Below are 22,462 nucleotides of genomic sequence, written 5' to 3' on the forward strand. Positions count from 1 at the left end.
ACCACAGATTTTATGAAGAACAGAACAAATATCAGGCAAAACCCTGCAAGTTTTTTTTAGAAATGGTGGTGGATAGGGAATTCAGGTCCTTGCCACCTCCATCCAAGGTACAGGGTTCAAGCCTGATTCTCTATCTGCCACCATTTGCTCTCTCTAGCCACCAGTATATAGTAACTGGGGCATTACACACACACACACACACACACACACACACACACACACACACACACACACACACACACACACACACACACACACACACACACACACACACGTACGTACGTAACTGGGGCATTTTACACACACACACACACGTACATAACTGGGGCATTTTACACACACACACACACACCAGCAGCAAAATGACCTAACCTCCAGTCGGGAAGCAACTCACTTACCTGATACCACCCGAACAATCCAGTGACCTGAAGCAGCAAACACGGAGCAATCCAGCCAGCGACCAAAACCTGCTACACCTACCTCCTGAATGAGCCCGTGCAATGAAAGTCCCACGAGAGCAGCTCACCTCTGTCAGTCCTGATTGGATCTGCCTGCAGCGAAGCAGTCCGGACCTCCTCTTCTGTGTGGTCGTCCCTGCACTGATTCCTGGGTGCATTTGCAGCAATGACTGCTGGGAACATGTGTTTCTCTATCCGGACTGCAGTCTAGATTTTTTTTTTTCTGTTTGTTTTTTAGTTTTACAGATTTTTTCTTTTCTTTTTTTAAGGTGGGAGGGCTGCAGTCCAGCAGTCCGATACCACGAGCCGCCCCTGACCTTTGGTATATCAAAAAGCATAGCCATTTTTGGATATTCAATCTGTAAATATTTATGTGTCAAAATCAAAACTGTCTTCACAAAACAAGTCAAACAACATTGTATCTAGCTTCAAAAAGCATTGTTTAATGAAATCACTATCAACCGCCTTGTAACATCTATCATTTTCTAACAAAGCAAAAATGGCTTGCTCATAATCAACAGTTTTCATAACATCTATTGAACCCCCTTTGTCTGCTTTCATAACTCTAAGTTCCTTGTTTTTACTTAAATCATTTAACGCCTTTCTTTCACCTTGAGAAAGGTTAGAAACACAAACATGTGACTTTCTTAAATTTCTAAACTGTTGTTCACAAAGGCTGCCAAAAACCTGTATGGTAGAATTTAAAGCTGGATTGTATGTACTTTTTTTCTTAAAATTTGTTAATTCATTATTCCCCACTGGAATGTTGTCAAAAATAAACTTTAAATTAAGTTTTCTCAAATACAACTTAAAATCTACAATCTATCTTGCAACATTAACAGTGTTAGACAGAATAAAAGAAAAAACACGCTTTAAAACAGACACAATGTCCTCGTTTAGTCCATCTCCACTCAGGTTCAAAACATTAATTTCAAAATCTAATTCCTTTTCAACCCTTCCCTTTCCTCTTGTTCTTGGTCTGTACTTGCCGTAACCATTTTGGAGTCTTTTTGTTGGCAGAAGAATCCATCAGAAAAGGGCCGGCCATGTTAGCTGTGTCTGATGGGCCAGCTAAAACTTGGCCTACTTGACTATTTCATCATTGTCTTGATTAGTATGACATTGACTAGAGTTTCCCAAAGTTTCCAAACCATCAGGGGAATTTTTCTTGTTATTGTTATCACTCAAGTTAGTCACAGTGGCATAAGATTGTTTTTGCCCTGGCCTAAAGCTTTAAAATTAAGTGGATATGCTGAACCAGTAGAGTATGATAATAAGTCTCTCTTGAGCTTGCCCTGTTTCCTGACAATAACAGATGCCCCGTGTCTCTCCAGTTTAACTGTAATACCAGAATATAACGTGTGGAAAGATGAAAAACAAGGCTACTGATACAACAGTCAAGTGTTCCTAATTCACTTTTGATAGAATCAATGTCTTCCTTATAATGTGCAACCAGAGCTTTCATCAATAAAATACAAGTACTATTAAATAATTCGACAAGCTCTTTGTAAAATATGTCGCCATGTGTAACACAATTCAGAAATTTAAAAACCCTTAATACTTGTGGTACACAATTTAGTCTAATGTTCTCTTCAAAATATTGTACTTCCAACTGTAATGACACTACTTTAATTGCTAATTTCTCGAGTTTGAAAGTATTATTTTTGCAAGTTTCAAACTCATGGTCAACATTGTTCCCCCCTGTTGCACTTACTTGTATAGGATTTGCGTTGTCCTTCACATCGGAAAAAGGATTTGAATCCAGTTGAAAAATGCTCCCAATACGGGTGTCATTAGTTGAAACCAAAGAAACAGAGGAAACACCCTTGTCGACCACATTCAAAGTCGACCCACCTCCATTTCTCTGAATATTCAAACCAGAAGGCTTTATGTTCACACTACGTGCTTCACAACCTTGATTACAGTTGCTGCAGTGACCGGAAAGACCAGAAAAACTTTCATGAATGGCCCCCATAATAATGGAAGTCAACTGATTGGTAAAACCAGCCAAATCTCCAGGAGTAGAGTGTATTGTGAGGTTCAAATTACTGTCCTGCGTCAATTCGCCTCCAATCATGGTGAAAAAGACAAAGACACAAGAATCGTCCAACCAAACTCAAACTAGATAAAAAGCACCAAAATGAGACAATGAAATCCAGACACAGGACTGTTTAGCACTTTCACTCACTTTATTCAAACTGAGCTTCTTCAGAAAAAGTACCTCACTCACTACAGCCACTTAAATACAATTGTGTCACTAATCACATGACCCAAAATTTAACTCAAAAGTAGTAGTAGTAGTAGTAGTAGTAGTAGTGGTAGCAGTAGTAGTATTAGTAGTGATAGTAGTGGTAGTGGTAGTAGTAGTAGTAGTAGTAGTAGTAGTAGTAGTATTAGTAGTGATAGTAGTGGTAGTAGTAGTAGTGGTAGTGGTGCTGGTAGTATTAGTAGGGGTCATACTAGTAGTAGCAGTAATGATAGTAGTAGTAGTAGTAGTAGTAGTAGTGGTAGTAGCAATAATAGTCATAGTAGTGATTGTGGCAGTAGTAGTAGTAGTGGTAGTATTTCTTAAATAAAACCAAATATTTACTGTCTATGTTGTACACTCAAAAGTAACATTTTGTAATGGAAGAGCAGCAAATATATATATAAAAAAATCATTCAAGAACATTTTAGGTTTATAAGTTAGTACTAAGCAATATGGCCTCGCAGGCCATTTTAAGCCTAGCTAAATTTCTCTTCACAAAGGTAAGAATTAGACTCTGTACACTGTGTTTATGAGGTAAACAACTTAACCATTGCACCAACTTCTGATGATGACAATGATGACGATGACTATTAACACTCCCTGCACTTCTGCTGCTTATTATCATCAACTCATTAGCTTCTATACCTCATCACATTGAGCCTTGTGAACTTGTCATATTTTTCCATTACTTTGATAAATTCTGAATTTGGTTGCATTATATTTGCCTGAATGTCCTTCTTCCAAGCATTTACTTTTGCCAAAATGAGCATATTCAAGCTATAGTGAAACAAGAATTTGAAGAACTACCTCTAATTTTTTGTGCTTCAAAAATTAGCATTCCAAAATTGCCCAAAACCCTAGCCACACATTGACTTTCTTAACCTACATCAGTAATAAATGGTTTAGGTCAAACTGATTTGTCTAGTTACCTTTTAAGGGGATTAGAATAGGGAGAATGGGAAGGGGGGGGTGAGTGGATAAGGGGATAAAAGGTTTAGGTTTAGTGTTACGTTAACCTAAGGTTTCTTAGGTTTTGGATGATGGGGATAATTGAAGTTGGGATTTAGGTCGAGTAAGGTAGAGAGTGGGTGGGGCTTAGTTGTTATATTACCACAGTAGATGAAGTAGTTTCACATTTTTGGCATGAGTTTGTGAAGATAACTTATACCCAGGACAACCTGCAGGTACTTCAGAGGACAGATAGGCCTTGGACAGTGTCAGGAAGTTCATTAGAACAGGTCACAGTTAGTGTAAATGAATCACCAAAAACTTCCAAAATTATTTGTAAACCACAGAAAAACAGCTAGCGATCCAAACCTCAGCCAAAGAAGTCACTATTGCTTGCCAAGAAATACAGATGTTTGTATGTATTTGTTTTTTATCCTTGCATAAATGCACTGGTCTAAAAGCATGCATACATTTTTTTATGAGTTTTTATTGTGTCGTTACACTCATACACATTTGTTATATATGCATTTCTTATATATGCTATTATAGTAGTTTGAGCCTGTGCACCCTATGCATTGCTTTGATAGAAGGTTTTCATGGGTTATTAACAAGTTAATTTATTTAACTGAATCAACTGAATCAATTGAGTTAATGGGCTGATTCAAATTTTTGTATAAAGTATAGAGTACTGTGATGCATGGTTGCAAAAGGTCTGATGAAGTGGTGTGAGCAGCACCACAAAAGTGCTTACCTACAATAAAGAATTGTTCATCTTTTGACATAGAACTCTGTATTTCTTGGCAAGCAATAGTGACTTCTTTGGCTTAGGTTTGGATCGCTAGCTGTTTTTCTGTGGTTTTTATATATATATATATATATATATATATATATATATATATATATATATATATATATATATATATATATATATATATATAATGTTAATGGTATCAGCAGGGGTAGACTAACAGGGTAGTGTTGTGAGTGAATGCATTGAGTGTGGATGATTCATGGAGTATAAGTAGTGGGGGGGGGTTGACCATTTGTTTTCTTTATCGCCTCCCTCCCTCGCCCTCATGGTGTGGCAGTTGTTTTTTTTTTTTTGTCTTGCATTATAGTTGTTAGTGGGATGGGGGTTAGGCATGTACTTGGGGGGGTTGAATTGCTTTTGGGGCTATCATTGGTGGAGTGGTTTATCGCTCAGTGTGTTACTCATGGGATGGGAGGATGTTAATTCCTTCTCTGCACAGGTTACTAGGGTGAACTGGAGTGTTGCTGCTGGTTGCTTCATTTAGTTTTGTTCTAGTTTGCTCCTTTAGATAGGGTCACGGGAAGATTTGTTTCATGGGCTTTGACTGTTGCCTTACGCTGTTGGCAGTCTGCGCATATGCGATAAGGCAGCTTAGCCGTTGAGAGATATGGGGCATGCCTTTCAACTGTGCAGATTTTCTCAGTGTCCAGATTTTTGCCTCATATTTTTGGTCTATTTTTCATAAAATTGTGGTTTTCTGGCAATGTAGCAGCAACTCAGTAAAGATTGATGTTGTTGAGAGGTATGACGTGGGGGAGGGGGCTTAGTGGAAGGCTGGCAAGCAAGTCAGTGAGTTTTTGCTGTAAGGTTTGATTCTCACCTATATAGGAAATTAGCCAAGCTTAAAATTGCCAAGAAGGGCAGCTAACCTAATACTTTAAAGCTGAAGTGGTGGTGCACTGGCGATGTAATTGGCGCATAGTTGTCAATATTAAGGACTACAAGACTTTTGTGATGGCTATGGTTTGGGTATCTTTATTGGCATATGGCTCTTGCAACCTCGAAACCTGCCTTTACATGTTTTGTATTGTTGACAATATCTATTTTATTTTCTCCCTGGTTTGTGAAGTGTGTGAGTTTGTCATGCATTTTGGAAGGCTGCACTGTGTGGGATCTGGTTCTCTCATTAACTAGAACCTTGGGCAAAGCATAAAGGGTAGGAGGTTTTGCAGCTTTAATGAGTGTTACCCTTATCTTGTGTTTATGACAGGAGATGCCTCTACCTGGTTAAAGACTACAGGCTCTTATAACTAGGACCAGAACTATGATGCTGTAATTTGTGTATTCTGTGAATAGTTTCTTAGCTGTGAGGTACAGGTTGGTGTACGGTGTGTTAAGGCTCATAGGTGGGGGGAATTGTAATATTGCTGCTTAGATGGGGAGGATCAGGGTTATGCTTAGTTACCTGAAGTGGCTAGTTTGTTGCAGTGTGGATATGCTATGTTCCTTGCTCTGGTGTTAATGTGTGTTTTTTTTATTTTTTCTCCAGATAGCCAGCATTCAAAGTTTCTGGCAGTGATTGCAGGCCATAGTGGCGCAGGCTGAAGAATTATTTCAAGACATGTCCAGTGAAGACTCCATGATGACAGAACAGCAGGGGGAATCTGGCCAAAAGATGCTGCACTGAGCAGTCAAGACCAAGTCGGTGGCTCATGGCAAGAGACAATGAGTGTCACAAGAGATGATTCCATTTGGTCCATCAGTGCCTGGAGGGAATCCGTATGGAGTATCAGGGAATGATCTCACATCAGGTGTTCTGTTGGGCAGGGCAGATTTGGGGAGTGTTGGGGCAGGTGGGGATGACATCGGGTCCATAGGGGATGATTCTAATGATGCAGGGAGGATTGCAGAGAAGTGTGTGGAAATTCTGGGGCAAATGTGAGGGAAATTATAGTGGATGACAGTGCAGGATCAGTGGTTAGCTGGGGATTGGGTTCAGAAATAGTTTCTGATTTTGGCATATGGCCCGGTGATTAGTTAACTACACAGGTATTGGCCAAGGGATGGAGATGGTCTTTTTGACACCACACATTCCTTCCTAGGTTAACAAGAAGATTTGGAAAGGGAAATATGTAGATGTTTTTTAATTAATTGATGCAGAAGGGGTGCAGTGACTGGTCAAATCTGAGTCAGCAAACAGTAAAGTTTTCTTGGCTGCCTTAGTGGTGTTGGACAGGAGGAGGGTAGGTAGGATGCACCCTAGGACATGGGATAACTGAGTAGTTGGTTTTGTGTATTAAATGGCAGTTCTGTTAGAGAAGGATGTGACCTTGGCATTGCCTCTGCTGGGTTACCTTCTTACAATCGGGGAGGCTCAGTGATTATGACCTGGGAATGCCTGGTTGTGGTATGACCAGAGGTTTCGCAAGTGGAAAGCAGGAGATTACTCTCTCCACTGGAGGTTTGACACCCAGATATCTGGCTGTTCACTATGATGGATACTTATGGGTGGAATGTTAGAGAAGGAAAGGTGGGAGGAGAAGGGGAAGTGTCTGCTGGACTTTTAATGCAGGAAGTTGTTCATGGGTAGGGTGCAAATTTTTGCATGTTTTCTCAAAGTGTGGGGGGAATCATTCAGCCGTGCAGTTTGGCCAGTGGGAGGCTAATTCTATGAATGTGAATTTGATTTTAGTTGAAGGGGGGTTTCTTTCTTCTCAAGGTTTCCACAACATTAGGAGCAGAGGTAATTTTCAAGGATTATGGGGTGGAGCACCCTTTAGAGGGGTTAGGTTTGGGGGGGTGTTACATTCCCCCATTGAAGTGGAGGGGGTATTGCAGTCCATGCTCCAATGTTTTCCAGATTTTTCTCTTAAGGAGGAGATACTTGAGGGTTTTTCTCTGGGGGGTTCTATTACATCAAGGGTTGTGCAGAATGGGGTAGTCTGTAAGAATTTGCAATCTGTACAGGGCAGGGAGGACATCTTACTAAGTTTGGTGGAGAAGGTGTGTTGGGCGGGTAGGCTATTGGGACTTTTTGACAGCCCCTCTTTTCAGACTTTTAAGGTTTCTCTTTTGGGCTTGGTTTCAGAGAAATTGGCTGGCGAGTTCATGTTGATTCACCACTTGTCATCTCTGGAAGGGAGCTTAATTAATGATTTCATTGCAGTAGAGGATGCTAAGGTCAGTTATGCATCTTTGGATGATGTTGTGAAGGTTATTATGGGTTTCCTGAATCCATGGTTAGTAAAGGTGGATATTGAATCTGCCTTTTGTCTGCTGCCAGTCAGAGAGGAAGAGTGGCCTTTACTTGACATGGTAGTGGGAGACAAATTTTATTTTGATAAAGGTATGCCTATGGGTTACTCAGTTGCCCGTGCAACTTTTGAGAAGTTTAGCATGGTTCTTCATTGGGTCTGGCAGCAGTGGGTGAGTATGTAGAGGGCTGTATATTACTTGGATGATTTTTTGCTAGTTGGGGAGGGACTGGAAGGTGCACATGAAGGTTTGCGAGAATTCATGGGGATGTGTGACAAGTTGGGGGTTCCTTTGGCTCGGCATAAGTTGGAAGGCCCAGCGAACACATTGGATTTTTTGAGTTTATTAGTGGATGCAGAATGGGGGTTATTTTGCTTGCCTATGGATAAGATAGACAGGATGAAGGCGAAGATTGGGACAGCCATGGGCAGAGATAAGGTAAGGGCTCGGATGGTTATGGAACTCTTATGGCTGTTGAACTTTGCATGTCAGGCAGTGGATCCAGGGCATACATTCTGTAGGTCAGTGGCATTTTTGCTAAAATGGGGAAACAGCAAACGCCATTGGGTTAGGGTTAACAAGTTGGTGCGGGCTGACTTGGTGCTTTGGTTTTCCTTTTTGGAACAGTTCACTGGGGTTTGATTTTGGCAGACAGACTGGGTTGGTCAAGAGGATCTTCAGTTGTTCACAGATTCAGCAGGGGGTATTGGAATGGGGGAATACCTTGCAAGACAGTGGTTTGCAGCTCACTGGCCATTAGATTGGAAGGAGGAGTGGAAAAGAGAGGCTGTATTTTTGGCGTTAATGCCAATTTGGGCAGCATCGGTAGTTTGGAAAGACAGGTTGCAGGGAAGCGGGTGATTTTTCATTCGGCTAACATGACAATGGTGCGGGTTTTACAGACTAGGCCTGCAAGATCTGAATTGCTGTTGTTAGTTTTACTTAAGTTAGTCTTGCAGAGTTTGATGATTAATTTTTCATTTACAGGAGAGCATGTGCCTGGGATGAGCAATGTAATTGTTGACAGTTTGTTTTGATTTCAGTTTTACAGACAGTTGACTCCAGTGAAAGAGGTAACAGCAGTACTGCCACTCTACATACCTCTCAACCTTTTAGAGGAATAAATCTGGATAAAGCCATAAATACATGGGGTTACAAAGTCCCAAAAATAGGGACAAGTTTTAAATATTGCTCTTACAAACTTAGAAAGTAAATAGAACAACAGGTTTTGCATTAGCATGAATTTTCTAAAGGGTATGAAGTCTAAAAATCAGATGTCTGTCAGTATTTTCTGACTTAAATCTTCAATGATTTGCCAATGATTTGCTAGAAAACCACAATTTTATGAAAATGGACAAAACATATGAGGCAAAAATCTGGACATTCTGTGAAAATCTGTACAGTTGAGAGGTATGCCTGAGTGCCAGACGAGTTATGGCACCTTGGGTTGATGTAACCAGGAGGTTGGTGCAGCAATCATGGCCAGTGTCCACTAGGAAGATGCATGGTAGGGCCCTTTCCAGGTTTGATGAATTTGTTTTGCAATTGCCAGAAGAAGAAGGGGTTTGGTCTGAGGAGTTGCTGCTTCATTACCTGGCTCGAGCTTGGGGACAAGTTAAGGAACTGCAAACAGTTAAAGATGATTTGGTGGTGATTAGTATATTTGCGCAGGTGATGGGGTTGTATGACTTCACAAAGGCTTGGACAGTTTGGCATATGTTGAGAGGATGGGGGCGAGTAGCAGGATTGCAGAGGGATGTGATGGCCATTGACGAGGCAGATTTTGAAAGTTTTACTGAAAGGCTTGGAATTAGTGCAGGGAAAGTCAGCTGATTATGTTATATGGGTTAAGTTGTGTGTATGGTTGTATTTTGGTGCATTTTGGGTGTCTGAGTTCCTAGGATCGTTAGTTAGGAGAGAGGTAATGTTATGTTCTGGGGCAGTTCACATTGGGTTATGAAGGTCTAAAACAGATCAGTTAGGTAAAGGTGCATCGATAGTGCTAGAAAGATAAGAATCCTGGGCTGTGTCCAGTAGGTTGGGCTACAGAATTAATGTGGACATAGGTGGGGGGGGGGTCTACATGGCTGATTTTCTATTTTTCAAATGGCAGGATGGTAACAAGTGGTCGGTTTGTACAAGTTGTATGGAGGGCATTTCATTGCATGGATTTTACACCTGAGAGGTTACAGTGCATTCCTTTTATATCGGCAGGGCTTTGGATTTAGCTAGTGAGGGCAGATCCATTTAAGTTATTAAAAAAGTAGGGTGTGGTCTTCTAATGCATTTTTATCTTATAGTAGATAATGGGTTTCTTTGCATTAAAAAGTTTTTTTCTGTCTCTCTCTTAGGAAAACAGATTGTTATCCTGGGCCACTCCTATATCCACTGGACAGAGAAAAGAGCAGCAGTCAGGATGGAGGGAAAGAATTTGTGATTGTCTCAATTAGGTTGGCCAGTTGCTTGGCATGGGGTTAGAGGTCTTAGATGGACGCAACTCATGCATGAGTTTGAAGTGGTAAGGTTATGAGGGGGTTTTCTGTGAATACTGGTTATACACTTAGGTAGTAATGATTTGGGAATTCTTTCTAAGAAGCAGTTGGTGGATAAGATAAAATAGGATTAGCTTACATTGCAGACACTATGTCCTGCTACGTGTATAGTATGGTCAGAGATAGTACCCTGTTTGAGTTGGAGGAATGCTGTCAGTTATCAGGCTTTGGAGGTTTGTGAATCAGAAGTTGGCATGGCATTTGGGTGCTTTAGGCATGGACATAATTGAATATAGGGGCTTTAAAGACAAGAGATGGTGCTTGGTTCAGATCTGACGGTGTGCTTTTGAGCGACATTTTTTTAGATTTGTTTAATGTACACGAGTTTGCTTTTAAAAGGTATGGTGAAAGTCATTGGAGAGACAGGGGGAACAGCCTGGGATCAGGCTGGTGGGCAGAGAAGAGGGACAGGATTGTCCTCTTCTGTCCCCCCTTTGGGTGATGGTATTGATGGCATTGAGTTTTGGGATCAAGTGAGTTGTTGGATGCTGTTTGATAAGAATAAGTGAGTGGAGAATGGACGCTGCTTATTCGGAAAGGGCGAGCAGGCACACTGCCCAACAGATGATTTGGTCAGGGTGAGTAGGTACGCTGTCCTGATGGATGTTTTGGACAGGGTGAGTGGAGATTCTGCCTTGAGGGATGCCAAAAAGAATGTTAGGTTCAACTAATTTGTTACATTTGCTAAAGTTATCATTTTGTTGGATTAATAAAAGTCGTCAACTGTCTTTTGGTGTTAGTGTGAATTATTGAAAAGGGTCGGGACAAATGGTGTATAATCCACTCATTTCATACTGCAATTCATGTTTGTATTATACAAACTCAACTTTATTATTATGTGTACTTTGCTAACATTATTTGATCAGTAGTTTTTTTTTGTACTTTGTTATCATTATTTAATCTGTAGTTGTTTTCTTTTTTGTATTATTTTTAAAGACTGTAAAATAATTGTTCTTAAAATGTTTTGTAACACTTTAAAGCTTTTCACCCAGGACCTTCACCGAAAATGGGCTTCTACCCAGTTGGACTTTACCGCTAATCAAATGTCAATAAATCTACAGATACAGATATATAAATATATATTATTTGAGCACAGTACCGCTGTGCTATTCTTTCCTTAATCTGTTTTCCCTGATGACCATTTTTTCTGTCTGTTAAGTTTGTACGATTTCACATTTTCAGCTGTTTAAAGTCAGTGGGTACACTACTGAGCTACTTAGCCTGGATGAACCAGTTTGTCATTGTAGGAGTAAGTATATATATATATATATATATATATATATATATATATATATATATATATATATATATATTTAATTTCCTCCTTTCTGCCAGTTTGCATATACTTTTCTTTCTTCCTTTCCTTCTGCTATTATCACTTTCCTTCTCGTTTTGTCTGGTACAGGCTGTGCTTGAAAATAATCACTTGTGATTATCACACCCAGTGATCACACTGAAATATACATACATACATATAGACCATTCTTTTGTCAATATTTGTGTTATGAGTATGGAATGTAGGCTATATAATTTTAATTAACAAATATTCAATGTAAACAGAAATCTTGTAAAGCACCACTTAAAACTGGCATTTTACTCTAGAAGCATTTTAATATATACTCCTAAGGCAGTGCTCCTTAGAAGGTGTTATGAACAGAACACCAATTTATTGAGACTTTCAAAAAGGAGAAAAGAAAAGAAAAACATGCACATTGCTAATAGATCCCTTCTCAAGAAATACAGCACCACATGAGTGCATTTTGACTGTACTTTATTAGGCAGAACAATTTATTTAGCATGCTTATAATATTCATAGATTCATTGTTCAGATCATCTTTATACATTCTTATCAATTCAAGCCCACACTTTAGTCAATGTATTTCTATATTTTAATTTCCATATAGTGCAATACCAAAATCAGCATGTTATTTCTCATGTGATGTAAGTAGAATCCTTGTTTAATTCTCTGTTTTAGCTGTGTAATTACATTGCGTTCTTTACAGGAAAAGTGCAATGACAACAAGGTCTTTTTTACTGAGTGCTGTCCGACACACTAGTAATGTGTCTTTTACATTGAATCTGTACTGCTTTATGCAGGCGGGACTGTTTCCATACAAGGGAGAATTTCAGGCACGTCCTTTTGCTTATATAATTTGCTAGAGTCTAGGTGCACTAAGATACTGCATATTGGTTTAAAGCTTAATATCTTTACCTGTAGTATTGTTAAGCAATTTCATATTGTTTTTAAAAGCCTAGTATCTAGTGTTTGAAGAGTGTGCTGCATAACATATTTGTTAACGCCGTGGAGTGTACTGGCTAATTGTTGTAACCTATTCACACAAGGGTAAAATCAGAAACATCCTTTTGCTAATATAACTTGTTAAGACTCAATTGTATAAAGCTAAAGTATGTTGTTTTAAGCCCAGTATCTAGCGATCAAAGAGTGTGTTGCTTAATATATTGTGAGAATGCTGTGGAGTGTACTGGCTAACTGTATCTCTGTAAATGCCAACCTACACACGTGCATTCCAACCAAATCACTTTCCTCTCTTAATACTTAATTAGATGCCGCTTTGAGCCATATAAAAAGACTACACTACCTAGTTTATGTTGTAGTGCATATTTTTTAAAGATTTGAGCCATCTTACATATTTACTGTTTATTATGTGCTCTCTAGTCTCTCTATTGAGTGGAGTATTCTAGTTAAGTGTTTTCTGTAATCTCCAACTCACACAAGCGTATCACAAAGTAAAGTACTAAAGCGTTCCAAGACACATTGTCTTTGCAATATTCCTGGCCTATGCTGTTTCAAAACACATTGTACTGCAATATTACCAGGCCTATGCTGTAGTGCGTAATTAAGTTAAGTGTGTGCAATTACCTTCCTTGCTAGTGTATTTTTAGATATACATACAGAACTATACATCTGTACTCTTTTATTCACACTTAATTGCATTGTTAACTGTGTACATTTTATCTCTTCCTTGCTTGTGTCTCTTAGATGTATGTACAGAAGCTCACAGATGTATTTTCTTTAAGCGCTGTTAATTGCATTTTTTAACTGAAACAAACTGTTAGCCAAAGTGTTAAACATTTTTCTGACCACTGCTCTCAACATCTATAGATTCATATTACAGCTGTTGAACTAATGTGTCTCCCCATTACTAAAGTACTATTTCTCTCCCAACTTTCTCTCCTGTCTCTAGCTTTCACGCCCTGTAATACCCTCTGTGGATACACCTGGGTGGATGCCTAGACCTAAACTAAAGATAATACAAGCTCAACCAATTTTGCAAGCAATTTTTACAAACTCTGCTGCCTCATCCCCTTTATTTGACTTGAACCAAGCCTCTCCTTGAAGGAACCAAGGAAGTATGTGCATCTGCTGCTAAACCTATACTATTATAGTTATTTAAGCCCTGCTAGGTGTTTGACAACGCTTTCCTGCCAGGAAAGCCAGCAGCCAACCCTTCCTTTAATTTTTGTATATCCATACTTCCCCCTCTCCCAGCTCCCTGACCAATACTGACCTCCTTTTCTCTCAATTCAATCTACTCCAGAGATAGCTTTGGTGGAGCCACAGATGCATTTCAGCGTCTGTCCACTAGATGGCACCGTCTCTCCACTAATTTAATTCCAATTCACTAACTCTGTTATATTTTCTGTTTAATCTCTAACTTTACTTTTTCCCTTTTAAGCACTATAAACTCTAACTTTACTTTCCTCTCTTAAAACACCATAGCCCACACTATCCGACTATATCCCTGTCCCCTGTACTTACCTGTCTGCAATCCACACTCCACTGATAGGTTCTTGATCTTCCCTTGTCTTCCTTGGCTCTACCCACTCAGTTCGCCCTGCGGGCTCACTCCGCTCCCCTACCCTGCCCCCAATTACCACCCGCCCCAGCACCTCTACCTTTATTCCTCACAAACAACACCCACTGATCTAATTATCCAATCAATCTCCATTCCCTGAAAACACCCATTCCCTTATCCCACCCACTTTAATCTTCAATTACCCCACCTAGTTTACCCCACCTATCCAATTACTTTCAACTACTCTATTAACAAACACCCCTAAACCACTACCATATCAAACATTACTCAACTTCCACTCCTTTCTCTAATATAAAAGCCCTACCAGCTTCACGACACATTCAATCACTCTAGTTTTCTCAAATTGTTTAGTAACTACTTAACAACTCTTAACAACCTCATCTCATTATGCTTTCTAAACCTTTACACATCTACCTTCTACTACTACTACTTCTGCAGTTTTCCTTTATTCTCTACCTCACCCAGCCCATTAATATCTACTACACACAATCCTTCCACATAACTATCTTACCTCATCTCTCCAACACTCACACACCCCAATTTCTCCACACCTATATCCCATAAAAAAAATCTACTTTTTCCATACAAACATCTTACCTCACATAGACATTTTACTCCAGTAGTAACTAACAAATCTTCCAGAATCATAATTGAGCCCAATGTATACTCTAAACTTTCCAATTACCTCTCTAACTCCATCCTATATCTAATTACTACCCTATTATCTGGAGATATCTATCCTAACCCAGGCCCCCCCACCTCAACATCTATTAACTAGTCCATACTACTTACTTCTTTAAACTCCCAAAGCATAGTCAACAAAATCCCAAACCTGCAAGCCTGGCTTACACACAATAAATCTGACATCCTATCCATCTCTGAAACATGGTTATAACCTCATATAAAAGACTCTGAAATAATCCCACCCAACTATTCTATCATTAGAAAAGACAGATCTCATAAAAAAGGGGGTGGTGTAGCTCTCCTATACATATCCTCACTATCAGTTACTCCCTATAATAAACCCACTCCCCACTTTAATAATGCTGAATTACTACTAACGTTACTCCAAATCAACAAACACAAGCATATATGTATAGCCTCCCTCTACATTCCCCCAGGAGACAATATTTCTACACTTGAAGACATCCTCTCCTGGCTCTCCACCAACATCAGCAATGAAGCAATAATCCTAGGAGACATGAATATCAATTGGGCCTCCATTTAGTCTCCCTCAAACCCACTTAACATTAATCTCTACAACTTCTCTCAGCTTATCAACTCTATAACCCGCCCCTCAAAAAAACCTCTCCAGTGGCAGTACCCTAGACTGGATCTTAGTCTCTCACCCCCATTATTACTCTGACAGCTGTACTCTCCCCGATCCTCTTAGTGACCACTTACCCACCTTTACACACTGACTCCCCTTACCCCTTCATCGTACTCATAACTTTATTACTACATGTAACCAAAAAAACTTTAACCCAACAGCTTTTTCTAACTCTCTAAAAGCAATAAATTGGAATAGCCTAAAAACACTTCCTCTAGATAATGCAGTTGCCCACTTCAACACAACCTTCTTAAACCTCCTAGACCACCACGCTCCCCTAAGAACAAAAAGAATAAAAACCAAAACTGCCCCTTGGCTTACCAAAAATACACTTGCTACAATGTGACACAGAGACAAACTCTGGACACTCTACCACAAAAATAGGACCCCCCTCATCCATAATGAATATAATGCACTTCGAAATAAAGTAAAAAAGCTCATCATCACTGATCGACAAAATTACTTCTCCTTACTCCAAAACAATAATAAAACAAACCCTCAGAAATTCTGGAAAGGCATCTCTACTCCTAAATCCCAGTAAAGCAGACACCACCACCCCAGAACCAAATGCTTCTGATATAGACTTGGCTACTCAATTTAACTCTTTTTTCATTGATTCTATTTCCAAATTAACCTCATCCTTTTCTAACACCATTGCTCACTCCCATTTACCCCCACCCTCGTCTACTTACCCTCTACCATCAACCACTAGTGCACCCCCTCTCCCATCTTCTAACTCTACACCCTCCTCCTCTTACTCTACTCTCCCTCCCTCCTCATCACCCCCACCCCCAGATACCCCTTCCTCCCACTCCCCACTTTTCTCTTTAAAACCCATACCCATATCTACCATAAAAAACTCCTTCTAAAACTGAAGCCAGGTTCAAATGCTCCTGAAAATATTCCTTCACAATTCCTGAGCATAGCTGCTGAAGCAATTGCCTACACCATTAGTATTTTAATAAACTGCTCTATCCAAGAAAGCACAGTACCCCTAATTTGGAAAAAGGCCTTTATCCTACCCTTACATAAAGAAGGCAACAATAACAATGTCACTAATTTCTGCCCCATTGCTATCCTGTCTCCCATCTCTAAACTCCTTGAAAAGTGTATTCAATTACAACTAATACCATATCTCATTGATACCCACCTATTAAGTCCCACACAACACAGTTTCAGACCAGGCCACAGCACTATGACAGCCCTCTTCTCCTTCCTGGAAACTGTAAACAAAGCCCAAGACTCAGGTCATAGTGTTTCTACCTTTTTACTGGATCTCTCTAAGGCCTTTAACACTATCTCCCACAACCTTCTTCTATCTAAACTCTCTAAGTTTAACCTATCTCTTTCCTCTCTGAACAGGTTCTCCAGCTACTTATCCAACAGATATAAAGCAGTAAAATGGAAAAAGGCCACCTCCTCATTCCTTAATACCCTAACTGGAGTTCCACAAGGTTCCATATTGGGTCCCCTCCTCTTTAATATATTTAATAATGACTTCCGCAACTCTATCCCCTTCTCTAATATCATTCAATATACAGACAACTCTACCATTATTTGCTCAGCCACTTCTATCCCCATACTTCTAAAGCTAACTCAAGATGCTTTTTCAACCACTGAACAATGGATGAAAAAAAATCACTTAGCACTCAATGTTTCTAAAACCAAATTAATGGTATTTACTCCCTCTAAAGTCACCCCTTTCAACAAAAACACATTTTGTATTACTAGTCAGAATAACACAACTCTGGAACTGGTATCAGAAACCAAGCTACTTGGTATCCAAATTGACAATCAGCTTAAATTTAACTCCCACATACAACTAAATATCAAAAAAACCCATCAAAAACTAGGCATGCTTTATCGACAAAATCATTATCTTACACCCTCCACTAAACTCACCCTCTCTTCATCTTTTCTCATCCTGTCCCTTCTCTATGGAGCTCCACTCCTAAATAATCTACAATCCTCTCTGAAAACTCAACTATCATGTTGCTACAACAAAATCACCAAGTTTGCCACTAGCCAGAAGTCCTCCACTCACCACTGTTCCTCTCTCCACAAACTAAAATGGCTAGAACTACCCAATCAGCTTATCTATACCCAACTCACTCTAGCACACAAGCTCATTCTCAACCCCTCACTCTGTCCCTCCCTTTCCTCTGCATTTAAAATGCACCTACCTGACAGAGTGCTAAGGTCTAACAACCAAAATCTTCTAGAAATATACAAACCAGCTCATCCCCAAGGCAAACACCTTCTATCCTTTAGCCTAGCACAACTCTGGAACTCCCTACCACCATCCATTCATACTACCCCTAGTTACTCTATATTCAAAAAAACTCTTCACTCATATGTAGTATCCCAATGGGAATGCTCCTGCTGCCACCTTACATAACTTACTCTGCAAATTTTCATCATCTCTTCTTTTCAATAGTATTCTTCCTTTTCATATATTCTTGTTAATTACTTTCTAAATGTGTATAATTCTTGCCTACACCTCTTACTGCAAGTTTCCTAATATGTATTAATGTTCCTGTATATATTTTGTAATTATTCCTTTGAAAGTCTGTATTACCTGTTCATTTTCACTAATCTAGACTGTTTGTAATATTTGTCCTTGTCTAATCCAGTTGTATATTTTCAATCAATGACATATAGTAATGTTAATAGTCTTTGGTCTGCTCTATTCTATAACACATGTAAGCTTATAATCTACGTCATATTGTGACCTTGACTGTTTATTGAGCTTTTCTCACCAGGACTCCATTGAAAACGGGTTCACTTTGGCCCAATGGACTATCCTGGTAAACCAACTGCAAATAAATAAAATAAATAAATGTGATCAACATTATCAAGGCATTTTCTCAGTTCCACATTAACCAGTGACATGAAACTTGTGGCTGGTCATTTCTTGGCTTGTATTCTCTGCAAGTATGGCCTAATTCAATTATTCTAACCTTAGAAATTTGGAAATACCCATTCATGTCTATGACTGCCACAGTATAACTTCAATTCATAATTCTTCCCCCTAGGGAGCACACTTACTTGTGAGGGTGCAAAGTTATACCAGTAGGGTAGAAATGTTAGATATCCTGTAAAAGCCTCTTTGTCTATACCCCTGGAAGCATTAACTATCTTGTCTCCATGTAGACCATAGTTGATATCAGATGTTTAGACAAGTGGGATGAACTCTCAACATGTTACAGGGCAGGAGATGCCTAGAAACTAGTTCCCCTCTCCATGGACTTCACTGCGTGAAATCTGCCACTCATTAATACACATTTACATTGGTTCACTAACTGCAGCATATTCCCCCTTCATAAATTGTAAGCCCACTGTTTACTACCCCCATGTTCTCTCCTGTTCAGTTGATTCTCTCTTCTTCTTTTTCCCATGTTTTTGTATTTGTTTGTTGTCTGCATTTGATGTCTTCTCACATGTCCTTACCCAAATCTTGGAGTAGAAGCCTAATTGCATGTGGAACAACTCCAACCACTCATCTGATAAATGAACAGAATTCACTCCAAAACACTTTGTATTCTTCCCTTCAAAGTGTCTCTATATAATGAAGACTACCAATGAGGTGCCTACACACGAGCATGAATGTGTCTTCTACTTGTTTAAGTACCAATAAAGGTAATTACATATATCCACAGAAGCTTATTAGCAACCAGAGACAAAAATCCATTAATATTATTTCAATAAACTACATTTTCATGTTTGCCCCATATTATTTACCCCATAACTATGCAATCAAAGCATCTGATTTTCCAAAGTTGTGCACTATCTGACTGATTTCTATTGCATCTCCACCCAATAGTAAAAAACATTAAAATAAATGGGAAGTCAGGAAGACTTGTAAGGATCCCTGTGAAAATGTTGTAAAGGAAAATGGAGAATTATTAGTATTATACCAAACTAAGCATGCACTTTACTCTTTCTTTTAAAGTAATGGTTTGCAAATGGTTGCTGTCTACCTTTTGCAGTGTTGGCTTCAATGTCAGCTTGAATCATTGCCTTTGCCAAAATGTATCTCTGGGTATTACAAACACTACTTCTAAGGATTGTGCTGTTTTTTTTTTTTTTTTTAACAAATGAAGTATGTGCATCCATTTATTGTGTAGATTAACTCTACTTCTATTTTAGATTTTCCAAAATTGTCTTTCTGTTCCTTTAGGCAACTGATCATTCTTTGTGGTACTTATCCATGATGGACATAACTCAAGAGCAGCCAAGCTGATCAAACATTTTCAGCCTTACTGCAGCCTCGTGCTTGGTTTGTTAGTGTCCTTCTATTATAAGCTAAACAATATTTAAGTAATGCAGTGTCATTCTTTGGATTCCAGTGAATTCACAAACACAATACATTACAAGGCTGTGTTTCTTGAATGCTGCACTAGAACCTCACACCTCATATTCATGGCTTTGTCACAAAAATACTTTCTTCCTATCTTCATACTTAGCAAGTGCCATTCTTGAATCAGATGAGAAGCAATTGAAAAACAGTTTACATATACTCTTTAGCAAGGCATAGGTCACCCATTGTCTTAATTGCATTCATAGTATCTTCCAAGAATCAAGGATGCATATTGTTACATTGTACTCTTGTCTTGTCCTTTTGATGCAGCCATTCTCCAAACCCATGCAGAGTAAGGGATTGGAGAATGGTCACATCACAAGGGCAAGACCAGAGTTCAAATTCTTGCAGTGTACGACACATGATGATAATACTGTACTCTCTTGGCTTATTTTATTCATATCATACCCAAATGTGTAAATATCACATGTTCCTGCCACTCTAACAGAGACCCCTGAAATATGGGTGCTTACAAATAAAGAAAATACAACCTTAAATTCTTGCACAGTTGTTCAGAGAGTGCTGTAAACCCAAGTGATGCTGTATTTCATCCCACTTAAGTGGGACATAGCTATTCTGTTTCTCACTTACCCACTTACCTTACCTGCTTCATCTTCCTATACAAAACAATTCAAGCCCCCTCCCTCTGTGCTCTACAGACACTGTCAGCATATGATTCTCCTGTGACCCTGCTAGCTGCTGTCACAAATCACTGGGAATTTCTGTTTTAAACAAGCAGAACACCAGATATTTCTCTACATATTATGAACACTCACTGAAAACCTAAGCAACTGCCATGTACACTTCATATTTTTGAAAGCTCAGCATGGTTTACCAGTCCCACTATGTTCCTCTCTGTTGCTCTCCACTTATACCTGGCTACATCCTGTCTATTATCACTGACAGGCATATATTAGGATGCCTCACTTCAACCCTAAGGAATTTATCATAATTTCTTCATAGAAGTGATAATAAGATAACCATGTCTGGGTGCCCCACTTTTTCAAAATCTCCCTGATTATGAGAAAACAAGGAAGTAATGCAAATTTAATTTGAGATTCTTTTCTTTGGTAACTACTACTAAGTGCTTAAAATTCAAAACTCGGTTGTCCCATGAACCCTGAGATCTTGAGATCCTTTACCCCAGTATTGTTCAACTCTTTTATTCTGTGCATGTTCTTACTACTGAGTATATCAGAAATGTCAGCATACTCCACTTTTGAAATCTTTTCTTTTCTTTAATGATTTGTGATATATGTGCCATAGTATGTTCTTTAAAAGAACTCTCTGCTGTGTTATTCCATAACTCACTGGAGATAATAGCAGCACCTTGCCCCTGCCTGCATCATTCAAGGGAAAGGTACCTATGAATACAATAACTTGAGTCTCACCATCAGTTTGTGCATTCCCCTAAATTATCCATAGGAAGCACTCAGAGTTAGCTATGTGTTCAGCTGTTCCTATAAAGTGTTCCCAACACCTACCTGACTTAGATATTAACTTGTTCATACCTTCTTCCTACAAAAGGGAAAAAAAAAATCAAAGTCATCTTCATTTCACTTGAAGTAATTCATAAACTGTGCATCATTCATTAAAATTTCAGCATCATTACCTGTATGACCTAATGAGATTTAAGTGACTGTTTTGCTTTTCCATTACAGTGCATGGCTTGAGCATTTTCTGTTTCCTGCTTTGGCTAGAGTTTCTGTCTTCTTCTCTTCATGTTTCATCGGTCTGGCATTCTTCCTCCTCCTCCTGGATGTTTTTGGTGTTTCTTCTTCTCTGAACTGTCTTGCAGGATAGGGCACTGTAAAATCCTCTTCATTGTAATAAAGAGTTCTGAAACCAGCACCATAATGAAGTCCCACCATTCCTGAAATTCTGATACTAAACCCACAACTGTAAATTTAAAGGTAACACAGATAACCATTAAAAATGGACTTGTACATTTTAGGCCAGAGGAAATTACCTTAAAATCTTCTTACACTCTTATGAAGCCTAGTCAATATTTAACAGGGTAAAAGCATGTGTGTGTATGTGCATGTGTACAGGGGAGATATAAGGCAATATGATAAGGGGAGATAGAAAAAAATACTGTGAATAACCTGTCAAATGCTGCTTTCACACCTCCACCTGTGCACCCTGCTTGTTTGACTTCTTTCACTAGACTGCTTTATTATGCCTTTTCCTATGTATCTTTTTAATATTTATTCTCTGGATTATGTCCAGTACTGTAGAACTGGTTCCAGGCAATTAATGGTCTCCTGCCTCCATATATTTTAGCTTGCCTTAAAGTTTAAAGGGGCACAGGTACCAGTTTCTATGCTTACTATTCTGTTCTTTTCTATATGTATGTATGTATGCATGTATGTGTGTAATGTGTCCTAACCCATGAAACCCCCTTTAATTATATATTCCAACTTACACAATATATGTTGTGTACCATATTTTTGATGAAATAGTTATTCAGTCATTTGTATGCACTGTTTTTATTTCAGTGACTTGCCTTTGACAGAAATACAAAACTATCTAAATATATACTGTATATGTATACATCCATCCAGATATATATATATATATATATATATATATATATATATATATATATATGTGGTTCTACCTCAGTTAGTCGACACGCCGGAACATCGACATGGAAATCTCGAGCCCCAGAAGATCGACAGTTCAGAAGACCGACGCGACGGGCCCCAGAAGATCGACAGT

Source organism: Protopterus annectens, chromosome 4.part1 (genome assembly GCF_019279795.1).
Source record: "Protopterus annectens isolate FY-2018-M chromosome 4.part1, PAN1.0, whole genome shotgun sequence".
Lineage (NCBI taxonomy): Eukaryota > Metazoa > Chordata > Ceratodontiformes > Protopteridae > Protopterus > Protopterus annectens.